The sequence below is a fragment of the Anomaloglossus baeobatrachus genome, chromosome 11, assembly GCF_048569485.1.
Source record: "Anomaloglossus baeobatrachus isolate aAnoBae1 chromosome 11, aAnoBae1.hap1, whole genome shotgun sequence".
NCBI classification, from domain to species: domain Eukaryota; kingdom Metazoa; phylum Chordata; class Amphibia; order Anura; family Aromobatidae; genus Anomaloglossus; species Anomaloglossus baeobatrachus.
The window spans coordinates 19914067-19929081 of record NC_134363.1 but is presented as its reverse complement, the minus strand read 5'-3'; the positions used below and the strand labels follow the sequence as shown (position 1 = coordinate 19929081).

Below are 15015 nucleotides of genomic sequence, written 5' to 3'. Positions count from 1 at the left end.
TTCTCACAATTACAGAATAATCTGATATAATGGGATTCTGTGACCCCGGCCTCATGTTCTGCTCATTGTCTCCAGGCTTCTATCTGGGTTCTCTATGTCAGCGGTGGACGTTCCCTTCTAAAATTCGTGCTCTTATTGGTTCCTGTGTGGAGATTCCTTGTACATATCATCCTGACGGGAGATCAGGAGCGTCCAGCACTGTCTGGTACTTATTCACTCTTTTTCATACTGATCCAGAGATCTTAAACACTAAGAACTCATCTTCAGTAATTGAGTTTTATAAAGATCGGACCTCACTGGTACCGGGAAATAACAGCTGCACCCTGAGGATAAACTCTGTGGTACCAGAAGATAAAAACAGATATCATCCAAGAAGGAGAAATAAATGCGTATAATCTACATTCAAAATCAGTTACAGTTGATGTCACAGGTATATATATATATATATATATATATATATATATATATATATATGTACAGTATATAACTAATATCAGGAACCACTGGAAATCCTACCGCTTGTATACTATCATTGTATCAGTCTATTGTTATGATGTGTTCTACTAATGTTTGTTATGTGTTTATATATAAATGTAAGAAGTGAGATGGATGTGTGCAAATAATCCAAGAGCAGGTTAGGCTACAGATAGATTATAATGGACACACGCGGCTGGTAACTTGGGCAGAATACATGAAAACATGTTGAATAAAAACAGTTAGTTCTGCCAATCTTGTCATTGAGGACCATATAGACAACAGATAGAAAAATAGATAGAAACTGAAAGAAGCACAGGGGTCACCCTGGATGCTGCGTACAGAGAAAAGCTCAGTGTGAATGAGCCTAAATATTACAAAAGTTGCATTGGGCTAATAAAGAGTCCTTCTATGTCTTTTTTCCATTTGGACTACTGGAGTTCTGTCCTCCTTTTCTTTGGTTAGTTATTTAGGGGGTCTTAGTATTCATGGAAACGTTATACTAGCGCTGCTTCATTTTTTATATTTTTAGATAGAAAGAAATATAAAAATTGAAAGCAACACAGGACCCTGTAGAAGCTGGATACAGACATCAAGGCTTCATGACAATATAATCCAGAGAAAGTCATCACTGGATTAGATGATATGATAGAAAGATAAATAGATAGATAGATAGAGGGATAGATGGATAGATAGATAGATAGCTAGATAGAGGGATGGATAGAGAGAGGGATAGATAGAGGGATAGATGGATAGATAGATGGATAGATAGATAAATAGATAGATAGATGGATAGATGAATGGATAGATTGACAGATAGATAGATAGATGGATGAACAGATGGAGAGATAAATAGATAATAGCAGGAGCAGCAGCAGAGCAATATGGGTGGAATGCCTTCCTGCACAAACCAAACAATCCATATTAAAATCAACAACTGGAGACACAATAAGTGGACTATCAGCCAATAATGGTAACATTTCGGTTCTGAAGTGTAAACCTTGAGAAAAATAGATGGATAAATTCATAGCAGTATTATAAGGATTAAACTGCAGTGATTGGAGCTGGCTTTGCTCGCTGTATCTAAAGGCAGAAGTCGTCTATATAACGCATCCAGCGTCTGTCTGCTGTAATACAGGATCAGCTCCTTCATACTGCCTGTAGTGACCAGGCATGGAAAAGTCCATCATGGGGGGATATTGGGTTTAAAAAGCTGATCAGTTGAGGTGTGGATAGTAAATACCCTACCAATCTGATATTGAAGACCAAGGATAGGTTACCGATATCATTTGACCAAAGAACCCTTTTAGCTTCTTTTGTCTACTCTGTTAAATAGACTGAATTCACTCTTCAAAAATTTGCAGAGTGTTAATTTCCCCTTAATCTGTTCACAATATATGATGGACAGTTATGTCAAATGTCAAGTTCCAAGCCCAAATCATTGCCCAAACATGACAGATGATTTAATCAGCCATCATGTGACTTTACAGCTATCGGCAGAGTCAATTTCTGCCAATTTCTGGATGTTTATCTGGGGTTCATAGGAGATTGTGATTTTAGCTATACAATGCAGTGCTGATGCATTGCTATGCATAGGACAAGCAATCAGATGACTGCAGCTTCATGTCCTCTAAGAGGTCTATTAAATACAGTAAAAAGTGAAAAAAAAAATGTAAAAAAAAACAAACAAAAGCTTATATCACCCATTTTGCCTAATTAAAAATGAAAACAATTTAATAATACACATATTTGGCATCTCTGCGTTTGTTAAATTCCGCTCTCTGAAAATCTAAAATAAATTAATGCGATTGTTAAACAGAGTAACAAAAAAAATCAAAACGTCAGAATTATGTTTTTTGGCTGCAGCAACATTGCAATAAAATGCAATAACAGGCGATCAAAAAATTTGATCTACCCAAAAATTGTATCAGTAAAGAAATCCACTCAGGGCCAAAAAAAACAAGCTCTCACAGCCCAAAATTGTGAAAAAATGAAAACATTACAGATCTTGAAAAATATCGACAAAAGCAAAAAAAAAATGTTCTCAAATTTCCATTACTACTTAACACTAGAAGTCCTAGAGAGGGGTCATTTAACATTTGTACCTTTGGAGCCCAGAGACGGGTCGAATGACCTGAAGGATTTTAGCTAACTTCCTATAATCACCGTCTTTTGTTCTGTAATTAAGGCCATTACTGTCGCACCACAGGAGGTTGTTGTTTTCCATTGAGTTTAGCCATTTAGTTTCTAGTTAGTTCTATTCAGTTTGGACTAAGGGTCATTTGACCCTCTTTCGGGACTTCAGGGGGGAGCTTGAAATTTCTGGGACTTTTAGTGATAAATGACAAAAAAAACTATACATGTTTGGTATCTGGGTACTGATACTTATCCAGAGAATCTTGCCAGGTCAGGTCATATTGCCAGGTCATGTTTACCATACCTAAACATTGGAGATAGAAAGCATCTTTGAGGACCTCAGGATTGTTCAAGCTGTTGAGGCACTAGAAGATTACTAAAAAATCTTTGATGGGTCTTATTAATGATTTTCTCTGTCTATGCAAATTTTTCTAACAGAGAGAGCCATGGTGTCTGACTTAAAATATTTCCACAGATACAATAAACCTTCAGCTTTATGTGCCTAAGCAGCTGACCGAAGGAGAAGCCACCACGTTGCGATGTACGGTAGAGCACACGTGCCGCTCCAGTCCTCCTTCTCTAAAATGGAATAAACCGGGTCAAGTTCTGAATCAGTCAGTGGAGATTCCTGGAGGATCCTGGAGAGAAGAATCAATTCTTACTTATATTCCTTCATATTTGGATGATGGGACGCCTGTTCGGTGCACGGCTACATATCCTAATGGACAAAGATTTGATAAATTAGTAAATCTGAATATCAACTGTACGTATTATCCACTTTTACTCTGTCACTCTACATATCTTTGTACCTTTACATCTCAAGAAATGATCTTCCAAAAATATTCAATAAATCGGCAGCCATCCCATCTTAAGCTTGGGTCATGTCCAGTCTGGAACTGGTCTTTTTTTTTAGTCTGACTGGACCTGACAAACCCAAATATCTGAAGCATGGAGTTGAGACACATGAACGCTGCACTGGTACAAAAAAATTAATGTGGTGGTGAATAAAAATTTGCAACCTTAGATGCAGGTCTGGAGGTATTCGCACCTGCGTCCTGGACAGGGGATTGGCAAGCACATAGCACAGTGGAAGAGGCAGTGTTTTCACCCGCAGACACTGATTGAGGACTGAGGCACTTAGCCCACCTTGTTGGGTGCTTTCATGACATGTTCCTAAGCATAAAGAGAGGGGAGCCAGCACAATCTGAGAGTGGCATGCATCATATAAAAGTGTAAATACACAGATTTATTCTAACTGTAAAATACATAATACAAAATTAGATTTTTAGCAAATAATTGATCATTTTTTTTGAGCCACCCCTGCCACATCACGGCAAATCTCAATAGGGGGTCCTACTCTATATTTTATGTTTTATTGTGCCATGTGGCCTACTAAATTAATTAAAAGCAGACCCATATTAGAGCAACACATACCTGTGACCTTTATGTAACACTTCCATGTCGCAAAAAGAGGCAACTAGGGCAAAAGGCAGCCCAGGTCCCAGCATGTACAGCAGACGCCACACACACTAGGACAATGTCAGAACTGACCTTCACAGTGCCAGACCAGCAACCATAAATAAAGGTGGACCAGACCCAAGTATGGTGCTTAATTAACAAGGGCGAGGTGGCTGAATGTGAATAGCCACCCACAGGAGGAATGTTTGCAAACCAACATCATGCGTGCATGGCGTGATAGTGGTCAGACCCCAGATTAATGTAGCATAACTACAATTATAACAGAGAAAAAGGAGCCAGCATGATCTGAGAGTGGCATGCATCATAGAAAAGTGTAAATACACAGATTTATTCTAACTGTACAATACATAATACAAAATGAGATTTTTAGCAAATAATTGATCAATTGTTTTGAGCCACCCCTGCCACGCCACAGCAAATCTCAATAAGGGGGGTCCTACTCTATATTTTATATTTCATTGTGCCATGCGTCCTCCTAAATTAATTAAAAGCAGAACCATATTAGAGCAACACATACCAGTTGCCCACCTTCTCCCCCTGGCCACCCAACTTCCTCTTTCTGCAGTGCTGCAGATTCCTCCCCCTCTTCACTGCTGTCCTCGCTCTACATAGAAACTTCCCAGATTGGGTCAATTAATTCATCGTCCACCACCTTGTCTTCCACATCTGCACTTTGGTTCTTTTGACTTACTGACATAACATCATCACTTGTTGATAACTGTGTCTCATCACCATGTACTGCTTCAGACACTATCAATTGGCTTTTCCCAGAGTCGTCTTTTTCTGACCGTGGCTCCTGCAATATTTGTGCATCATTACACACAATCTCCTCATGTCCTTCTTGAAATGTGCAGGGTGAGAGGCCAGAATCAATAAGTCGAAATGTAAAGAGCTCCTGTGAGTTTTCAACTTTGGGATCACTTGTCTCCTGGGACTCACTGAAGTGGGATGAAGGAGGATCAGGGTGAGGTTTATGTAGTCTAGACACTTGGCTGGAAAGGCTGAACCATGTGGAAGACAGGGTGGTGCCTGGAAACATACTGGAAGCATCTGCCATCCAGCTGATCACTTGTTTACACTGTTATAGCTTCAGGAGTGGTTTACCTAACCCCCTGCAAAGTGGGATAGGAAGCTAGGTCTCATGGATGAGCATGTTTGTTGTGCTCCAGCAGCAGGCATAGTTTCACCTAGTCCACGGCCTCGGCTTCTGCATGCACCATCAGCAACACGTCTACTTCCCTGTCCCATACAGCAATCCTTCTGCATTTAAAATTAGGTTTATATAAATTGGCAAACTTTCCAATATTAACAGGAAAAAGAAAATATGTAGCCCTGACAAACATTTTTTGTTTTTAGGATGCAGCAGCAGTATAAGTATATATTGATTGTAAGGCAATAAACCCCGCCTATATGACTCTAATCCAAACTATCCCTCCTCCGCCAGCTATCCCTACAGAGAGTTAAAGTAACAGTAGTTTTACTAAAGAAAGGACAGTATGTAGCCCTGAAAAGCACTTTTGTTTTTAGGTTGCAGCAGAAGTTTATTTATGTAAGTTTATGTATAGAAGGACTGTGAGGCAATAAACCCTGCCTATATGCCTGCTATAATCTGAACTCTCCCTCCTTGATAAATTCTCTCTGAACTGATTCAAGAGAACAGTGAGCATCTTATGTAAGACCCTATGATGTGAAGAGGCCGGCCAATCACAGTATTTCCAATACCAATAAATGATTAAAAAAATTTTTTGGCTCCTGCCAGTTTTTGTTACCCAGAGCAGATAAAGCAGACATCTGGGGGTTGGTATACTCAGGTTGGGAAGGTCCATGGTTATTGGGCTCTCCCGAGCCTAAAAATAGCAGCCTGCAGCTGCCCCACAATTGGCGCATCCATTTACCTGGCTCATTCCGATTGCGCTGGAGCGATGGCATTTGGGGGTCATATTTGGAGTTGATATTAGCTGTGATTTGTTAAAAATCACAGCTTTTAATAAGACTTGGGTTAGCAATGGAGAGATGTCCATGAGACCCTCTCATTGCATAATCTGTAAGTTCCCACAGCACCAAATGTGACCCCCGGTGAACCTGCTGCCGGGCTGCTAGATTACGGGACACGGCAGCACAGTAATCCAGAAAACCGTCAGCTAGGTCACCAGTGGTCATACTTGATATCGTGGGAACTTAGGTTGACATTCAGTTGAAAACGCTGTCTGATTGCCAGACTGCCTTGTGGCTGTTTCTAGCAATTTGACAGTCTGGCAATACGGCAGCAGATTCAATTGAGTTCACTGACAACAGGGGGGAGCCTCCAAGTGTGAAATCCGGTGACCTGACTGCCAGATTGCCGAACTGTTGGTTTGAGGGTCACGGCAGCACAGCAGTAATTTTTTTTCACTGCTCTTGCCGATCAAAGTAATGCCAGCAGCTAAGATGGCTATAGTATTACTGTGGTTGGCTGGTAATCCCTGCATGTTTAGTGGCTGAAAATGAGGCACCATACATGTAGTGAGGAGAGTCGAAACACATGAGGCAAATACTAAAATAATTAATGAGTAACGAATATCCCAAATACCTTAATATTCATGCAAATAACGAACAGTGCCCAATATATTCACTCATGTCTATTAATTAGTAATTTGCTGCAAACAATACCCTGATGGTGACAGTTATTCAATATATACATTTTTATTTTTTACAGATGCACCAAAAAATGTGACTGTAATTTTCCTCGGGATGCGTAAAGGGATGGAAGGAACTGATGTGAATTTAGAATGCAACAGTATCGCCAAGACTACAGTGAATAAGTATGAATGGTACAAAGGGAAGGACAAAACCAAATTACCAGAAACAAGACGAGAGATCACAGTGAGGAATGTGACCAGAGACGTGGAGCCATATTCCTGCGCTGTAATAAATGATGGGGGAAGAGGAGAATCAGCCCTGATGGAGATTCCTGTGCTATGTAAGTATACAATCTGGAGCAACAGTGCAGTGTGACGCCCTGGACTAGCCAGGTAGTCACAGGTAGGCCCTTGCACAAACACCAGTTCCACTAACAAGGTAACAGCAGCCAACCTAAAAACCCTGAGTCACCCCTCGTCCAAAAAACCCACGTTCACACCAGAGGGTGGAGTCAGGCGGTTGGCCACGCTCACTGAGGAGTTCGGAAAGCCTGAGGCGGGAAAACACAACAGATCTCTTAGAAGAGGAGAGTGGAGTAGTTGGAAAGTAGTAAACGTCTGTCAGGGGTCTGGGTCGTACCCCAGATACCCTGTGGCCAGGAGGCAGATGGTGGTTCCTGCCTGCAGGAGCCGGGAAGATGGCTGGTGGAACCGTAAGGGACCTGGACAGGGTAGTGGTCCACCGGTACCAAACCGGGGAACCAACTGGAAACCGGAGCACCCCGAGGGGTACTCAGACCTAGAACGAGGTCCAGAAACCATGGACCACGTCGAATTTACTGATTGAGGTCTGGACCTTAGGTCATTTCCCGTCCCAAGACCCGAAAGACAGCAACAGCCCATACAGGGGGATAGAAAGCCACCGCACAGGCAGAGAGATCCCACGGGCCAGCGCCTGCGGGCAAACGGGTTCCCTGACACACATAAAGCTGGGGAGCGGACTACCGTTGCTGAAGCATAGGCAGTCAAATTCTACAAAAAGAGGTGCAGGAGAAAGGCGTGAACCACCAACCTGGAGGGGGGACCAGACGCAGCCGGCTGCGGGCACCGATCACCATCCTTTTTGGTTTACCAGAGACTCCGGTGTATCTGTTAAAGTAAGTGCAACAGTGCCATCGGGCTGCGCACCGCACCGCACTAACACGCCCGAACCTCGCAATTATCGGGCCCCGGGACCATCACCCCCTACCCATGGAGGGCTCAACACCAGGCTGCACAACACCGTCCCCGGGAGCCTGTGAAATAAGAAATTAAAACATGCAATTTAACAAATTTTTTGGTTTGGATTATAAGACGCATCCCAGATTTAGAGTAAAAAAAAGGTAACAAAGAAAAAAAAGAGGCATCAGGCTTACAATCCGATGGTTTCTTACAGCGGGAGATGGCAGCAGTGGTGGAGCAGAGTCACAGGAGGCAGGAGCAGTGACGGAGCAGTTCGATGCTGTGGATGGTGTGGTCAGTGTGGCCAGTAGGTCTCCCAGATGCTGTGAGTAGGCAACTTTCAGAAACTGTTGGCTGTGAAGGCTTCACAGAAATGGCACCTGGAGACTGCACGTGCGCAGATTGAGCTCTTGGCTCAAAGACAAACCGAGATCTCATCTGCACATGCTCCACCTCTGAGTGCCATTTTCCTTAAGTCTGCTGCTTGGAGATCAATGGGCTGGACCCCGCGCCTGAGCAGATGAGAGCTTAAGCCGAAAGCTCCATCTGCTCATGTGCCACCTCCAGGCTCCATTATTTGAAGCCTGCACTGCCGACATTTTCAGGATGCACCTGCCTCACAGATGGCAGCACAGCAGCGCACCAGCCCACAGCATCACCGCACAATGCCCCGCAGGCCCAGGCATAGTGCCCCGCAGGCCCCAGAACAGTGCCCCGCAGGCCCCAGCACAGCTCCCCACAGGCCCCAACACAGCACCCCGCAGGCTGCAGCACAGTGCCTGCCTCCTGTAATCTCTCCACCAGCTCCCATTAAGGTGCATTCGGATTATAAGGCACACCCCTCATTTTCCTCTCAAATGTTTGGGAGGAAATGTGCGTTTTATAATCCAAAAAATACGGTGCACAATAGGAAAACAAATTTTGCAGAGGTTCACCAACATCAAAAACTCACCAAATACTCAATATGGGAACACAGCTAGCAATGCCAAAAGTAGCAAAATGAGCAACTTTGAGTTGTGTTAAAAATTACAAAATTTTCTATTCTCTTTTGATGGCCGCACTACTGTGGTTCATTTATACATTTTTTTGTTTTCTAAATTTTATAACTAGATAAATATATGTTCTTCATCATCATTGGGATTTTTTAATTTTCCTCTTTCTGTAGATGCAGCTACTGGAGTTCACATCACCGTGAAGAATGAAGGTGAATTCACTAAACTGATCTGTGATTTCCTAAGCAGCCGACCTGATGTAGCTCACTACACCTGGATGAAGGATGGATCCATATTACAGGATCAGACAGGGAAGACTCTGACCATAGACGACAATGTAGAGAACTCCGGACAATATTCATGTATCACGCACAACATCGCTGGGGATTCCTCCTCTGAAGTTGTCTACCATACAGGTAAATGATCTGGAACCAGAAATTGCTTAAAATCAATTCCTTCTCAAAGTTGATCAAATATTTCCAATTTACAAAAAAACCTCAAATAATTTATTTTATTTTCCTTGACTCATTTCCTATTAATAAGAAATTTTGTAAAAATCAGTCAGATTAATAGTTCTTCCTGGGGGCCATTGGCTTCACAGTAAATCCAGCCATGACCTAAAACTACTCACACATTTCAACAGATGTTACAGTACCTGTCTTACCCTAACAATAAGATTAGACATTAGGCTCTGCTAAGTGTTCAGGTGTTTTCATTGGGTTTGTGGGGAAAAAACGTGGCATCAGAAGTTCCTTTCTCCCAAGCGAATAAAAGGAATAGGATTTTTTATTCAAACATTCTCTGTAAGGATAAAGTCATGAAGCCACCATGAACTCTAGACGGTTAGTTTGTTGTGACAATGAGGCCACCATGAACTCTAGATCGTTGGCTTGTCCTGACAATGAGGCCACCATGAACTCTAGATGGTTGACTGGTCCTGACAAGGAGGCCACCATGAACTCTAGATGGTCGGTTTGTCCTGACAACGAGACCACCATGAATTCTAGATGATTGGCTGGCCTGACAATGAGGCCACAATGAATTCTAGATGGTTAACTGGTCCTGACAATGAGACTATCATAAACTCTAGATGGTTGGCTGGTCCTGACAATGAGACCATCATAAACTCTAGATGGTTGGCTGGTCCTGACAATGAGGCCACCATGAACTCTAGATGGTTGGCTTGTCCTGACAATGAGGCCACCATGAACTCTATATGGTTGTCAGGTCCTGAAAATGAGGCTATCATGAACTCTAGATGGTTGACTGGTCATGATAATAAGGCTAAAATGAACTCTAGATGGCTGGCTGGCTTGCAATGAGGCTAACATGAACTGTAGATGATTGGCTGGTCCTGACAATGACGCAACCATGAACTCTAGATGGTTGACTGGTCATCACAATGAGGCTAAAATAAACTCTAGATGGTTGGCTGGTCCTGACAATACTGGCTGGATAGACCTACTATATTGTGCACTTTATTCACCACTTCAAATGATAAACCACAGCAAATGAACTGTATATAAGCTGGAGTTGAGACAATTTCTCAAAATTCAATTTAGTCAGATTCGCTCAATTTTGGGAGAAAATTCAACATGCATCACATTTGTTTCATGCAAATTTATTTATCAATGAAGCGCTTAACTTTCCCCCATTTGGCCCTAGTTGTATCTGTCCATATTCTGCTAGTCCTCCACTCATCATCTCAGTCTTTTGCATTTTTCTTTCTTCCATCTATCAACCCTGTAAGGTGCCTATTGTCTCTTTTGGCTAGGTGTTAGGATAGGCCAAATTATCTAATCTGTAAATCAAACATAAGTCCATATAATTGGTTAAAAAACATCAGCTCTACTCATCATCTCCTACAGGAAACGCTTTGCGAATATTTCTTTAGTTGGGGATCATAAAATTGGTTTTTTGGTTTATTTGACAAACAGTTGAAGTTGCAGGGTTTTTTTTTACTAAACGAAAAAATAATAGGTTTTACAGCACAATATAGCCATATTTATAATCATTAATATTGATTGAATTATTTCCTCTTTTAGTTGAAATTTTAATGAATTGTTCAATCACCTACATATTCAGTTTCCAGCAGTTACGGACACATTATCATTCCAACAACCATTGTGACAATTTGCCTTCTTCTACTTGTCCTGCTTGTGTACGTTTGTTGGAGGTAAAGTATATTATTGATCAATATTTATTTAATGCTGCAAATGTTTTACCTCATACCACATATTTCTACCCCTATGAAGTCTCTTAGGACACTCGGAGTTATAGCGAAGACCAATTACAATGACAGTTGCTTCCTCTGGAAGACGAGGAACTTTAGATGAAACATCTATTCTAAGCAAATCCAATTTGATATGAAATTCACCAATTTTTGGATTTAGTAGAATCCCATTTCTAATCTTTTTGTACTTCGATAGGTTTGAATATAAATATATAGATATAACATTCTTCATATTTTGTTTTCAAAGAAATAAACTCAAGAAACAGGAGAGAACAGAGGTAAGTGAAACTGTATATAGACATTATTCTGTATAAAGCGGAGGTTTCTCATTGATAAACATTAATGGAGATCCACCGGTAAAGAGCTACCCTTGATAATGTGTTCCATGCTGGGTATAACATGAAGGGCCATGTTTTTACATGCGGAAGATTGGACGTTCAGGATTAACACATTAAGGTAAGTAAAGTACAGACTAAAAAAGGACCCAATTGTAGATTTGTTGTCCAACCCTTGTTGGATCTTTAAAAGAAGACATTGAGGATCCACATTAAATATATAAGATTGGTTTTCTCAGCTTATTGAAAAGATTCCTGTATGAATACTACAAATTGAGGCTACAAGAGGTCCACTATATGTTCTTCAATCTAACATAGTAGACTTTCCTTTATCTAAAGTTCTCAAGTTGTCTTAATAATTCTCTTAAAGGTGTTGTCCACTACTAGGACAATCCCTTCTCAGTCACCATGTTTTGTTCTATTAAAAAAAAAGCTTATACTCGCCTCCCTTGCCGGTATCATGTCAGTAGTGTCAGCATTCACTCACCTGGGGCTCACATCATGTTGGGTCATCATGTGAGCCATGGGCCCAATCACTGCCGGGATCCCTTTTGCTGCCCCCGAACATATGAGTAATCAACAGGAAGTGGGCGGCAGCTAGAGATCTCACTTCCTGTTGATGACTTATACATCTGAAGACAGAAAAGGGATGCCGGCAATGATTGGGCTCAGCGCTGGCATGATGCAACAGCCTTATCTGAGCCCCAGGAACGCGATCACTGGCACTGCTGGAAATGCACTGGCACAGGAGGCAAGCGTAAGCTTTTTTTTAATTTTAATAAGGCCAAAAATTAGGAAAAACAAGGGTTTCTCTGAATAGTGGACAGCCCCTTTAACTGAAGATTTTTTTTTTAAATACTTTTTGTTCCTGCAGACTGAAGCCACATATACCGACCTGAGGAGATCAGAGATTACAGAAACATACGATCAATTGAAGGTAACAAGATTAATATAATGTCCTCTGATAAAGTAGTTCTGTTTAGATCTAGCATTTTCTACTTTACTGAATGGCAATTTGTTTCTGGACAACTGATCGGCTCAGTCCCTTCTAAAAGTCTATTTTTTGGAAATTACAGACATTGTTCCCAATTCAACAAGACTGCCATTTTATATTCCATTATTAATATTTTATATTCCATTATTGATGAATGGTGAATTGGCATAAAATGCGCTAAATTTATTAAGAGGCCTTGCAATGAATTTGGTACATCTGACCACCGCATGAAATGTGCACCAGTCACAGACTGGAATATATTTCCATTATAATTATTGCTATTTTTGTGGTATAAATAATGATGAATTTCCTGACTATAGTTGGCCACGCCCCCACCATGTAAATCTCCACCCATTAAGTAAAAAATAAAAAAAACTTGGCCAGACCTGGTGTAAGAATGATGAATGTCACAAAACTGTGTAGCAGTAAGGTTCGGTCTGGCTCAACTGTTGGAATAGAGGGTGTTTGGAGGTCAAAGAAATATGTCCAATATATTGCAAATGACCACGGCACACCGAGGGTGAGGAAATTCCAAAAATGATGATGGAGAATAGATATCCTTTAAGATGTTGTAGCAATAAGGTTCGGTCTCGCTCAATTATTGGAATAGTGGGTGCTCAGAGGTCAAAGAAGTATGTCCAATATCTAGTAAAAGATCATGGCACACCTAGGGTGAGGAAATTCCAAAAATGATGGAGAATGGATATGCTTTAAGATGTTGTAGCAATAAGGTTCAGTCTGACTAAACTATTGGAAGAGTGGGTGCTTAGAGGTCAAAGAAATATGTCCAATTATAGTAAATGATCATGGCACACATACGGTGAGGAAATTAAAAAAATGATGATGCAGAATGGATATCCTTTAAGATGTTGTAGCAATAAGGTTCGGTCTCGCTCAACTATTGGAATAGAGGGTGCTCGGAGGAGTAAGAAATATCTCCAATTTATTGTAAATGATCATGGCTCAGCTAGGGTGACGAAATTAAAAATTGATTATGGAGAATGGATATCCTTTTTGATTTTGTAGCAATAAGGTTAGGTCTGGCTCAACTATTGGAATAGTGGGTGCTCGGAGGTCAAAGAAGTATATTCAATATCTAGTAAATGATCATGGCACAGCTAGGGTGAGGAAATTAAAAATTGATTATGGAAAATGGATATCCTTTTGGATTTTGTAACAACTCAAAGTTGCCTAGATATTTTGAGCAGTTTCAAGCAATTAGTGAAAACAGTTTGATGGAGCAAAGCCAAAGACTTTATATAGGGATGTCTGATGAGCTTTCCTTAGCAATTAGTCTTAGGTCTTCAGGAAGAATTTGACAAAGAACATGAGGAGGCCGTGATTATCCTAAACCCAAACCTAGACATAGCGGCTGCATTTACTGCTCAGCTGGTAGATAATCTCATGCTGAGATTTAATGTGTGTATATATATATATATATATATATATATATTACTAATAAGAATTACTTTTCTGTGTAGATAATTATATTGTTTACTAGTAATTTAATATTTTTTTAATAGTTTTTTATTATATATTTATACTTATATTGTATTATTGACTGTATATTTTTATTTTACAGCCTGTGACCCCTGCAGACTCCGCTCCTGTAGAAAATGAAGTAAAAACAAATCACGATTATGAAAATGTCCATTAACAAAACAATGAAAATGACAATAAAATCATCATCGATATTCATGGAGGCCAATAGTTTCTTTTTATAACATAAAAAATGTATCTGCCTCGGCTTTTGCTATCATAAATGTATGTTTCTTGGTTTTCTCATTGTATCCTCTGTGACCTGTTATAAAGCACAAATATAAATATAAATACAAACATTCTTATAAAGGGATGACCCATATTTCACACATGCCTCTATCACCTAAGAGGGACCGTCAAGTGAAAACTATGGGCCAAATGATGGGTGATTTTGAGACCAAAATCAACAAGTCTTAATGTAGTCATGTGATCATGAATGTAACTAATGTCTCATTCTAAAATAAATATCTCAGTGGAGACGTTTAGTTCGGACTATTCATTCTGATAGACTTTGTGGCTCAGTGGTTAGCGCTGTTGTCTTGCATCCTGGCTAGAAATGAGCAATCCTGATTGGCAACGATTGGAAAATGTTAAAATTGTATGATCCTTGGTCGGATCGGGATCAGACATTCAATCTTTTACTGCAAAAGTCGGTGATCTTGCCAAGGATTGGTAAATGATCGGATGGCAAAAACCATCCTCTCCCTGCCCATAACAGTCATGTTAAGTATTGGCATGGCTGTAATTGGCTACTGTAAAAATAAAAAAGGAAGGAAAAGGGTTAAAGCAGTACGTAATTACCAATTATCCCCCGGCTGCAGCGCTACCTCCGGGTCCGATAATTATTTCTAATACTTATTCACTGCTTTTTCCATTCACCAGTGTCACTGATTGCCTGCAGTCAGACCACGCCCACAGACAGCATCAGTGATTGATTGGAATCACAGGAGCAGTCTGCGGGTCTATCGTGGTATAAAATAAAAAAATAAAAACA

The 15015-nt window shown here is 40.6% G+C and overlaps 1 pseudogene; it reads left to right on the top strand.

Moving 5' to 3' along the window:
• The first annotated feature begins 29 nt into the window (after nucleotides 1–29).
• On the top strand, nucleotides 30–14139 carry LOC142255720 (B-cell receptor CD22-like; annotated as a pseudogene).
• The last annotated feature ends 876 nt before the right edge of the window (nucleotides 14140–15015 follow it).